The 1,127-nt window shown below is 32.1% G+C and overlaps 1 non-coding gene across 1 annotated transcript; it reads left to right on the plus strand.

Annotated features, from left to right (window-relative positions):
* Positions 1-761: 761 nt before the first annotated feature.
* Trnag-ucc lies at positions 762-833 on the plus strand. The gene has a single exon. It is a non-coding gene; the product is annotated as a tRNA-Gly (tRNA).
* The last annotated feature ends 294 nt before the right edge of the window (positions 834-1,127 follow it).

Raw genomic sequence — 1,127 nt, forward strand, 5'->3', positions numbered from 1 at the left:
AATAAACCAAGTATAAACCTGAAAGTGTACAAGGATTAATAATAATAATAATAATAATAATAATAGACCTAATAATAATAATAATAATAATAATAATAATAATAATAATAATAATAATAATAATAGGCCTAATAATAATAATATGCCTAATAATAATAATAATAATAATAACTAAATGAAACTTTAAAATATAGAAAAAATGAAGCATCTTAATAATTCGTCATAAATGTGTAATAAATATTTAAAAGAAGTGCGATTAAACATTAAAAGTGGGAAAAAGAGCCCATGGAAATATTTGATTTGCCTTAGGTGTCGGGACAATATTATTCAAAACGATTCAGAAAAATATGCGGCTTGACACTGATTTTGTTCCTTTGCCGTTTTGGTCTATTCCTATTGCCGTTTTGGGCGGTACTTGTCATTGCCGTTTTGGTCTGTTGTCGTTTTGGTACTTATCATTGCCGTTTTTTGGTTCATTCCGTTCTGGTTATTGACGTTTTGGTCATTGTCGTTTTGGTTTATTGCCGTTTCGAACAGTTTAATTAATGGTATTTCATTTGTTATATGTGTGCTATTTGTTTTTAAATATGTCCGCCCTTTTGGCCATCCCTCTGTTTATTATAAACAACATGAGTGTTACATCGATAATTAAACATAAATAAAGGAAGTGCAATAGTAAGTAGTACTTTTTGACGGATGCACAATGACAAGGCAGCTGTCTGAGTTTTCTGGAGACAGCAAAGTATATCAATAAACAGCGGGCGTCGGTGGTGTAGTGGTTAACATAGTTGCCTTCCAAGCAATTGTCCCGGGTTCGATTCCCGGCCGACGCACATTTTTTTTATATAATTATATATATTTAGATTTTCGACAAATTCCAATTGCCAATAAAACTTGTTTCCCTTACGATTTTCCACATGGGTATTTTAGACACTAAAATTACGATATTAACGAACGTACAACAATACCATCTCATCATCCAAATCACCTCAAGGCAGGGAAAGAGGGTTATGCTGTCAATTTTGCATAAATCGAGTCTCCTTATTATATTTGTTCAAGTACTTTTTTTTCTGGGTTTCTAGGTGGCTCGGTGGCTCAAGGTTTTCAACCCAATTTGTTGATTTCAA

Source organism: Anneissia japonica, unplaced genomic scaffold (genome assembly GCF_011630105.1).
Source record: "Anneissia japonica isolate Jap-2015-1 unplaced genomic scaffold, ASM1163010v1 scaffold44930_len1113_cov98, whole genome shotgun sequence".
Lineage (NCBI taxonomy): Eukaryota > Metazoa > Echinodermata > Crinoidea > Comatulida > Comatulidae > Anneissia > Anneissia japonica.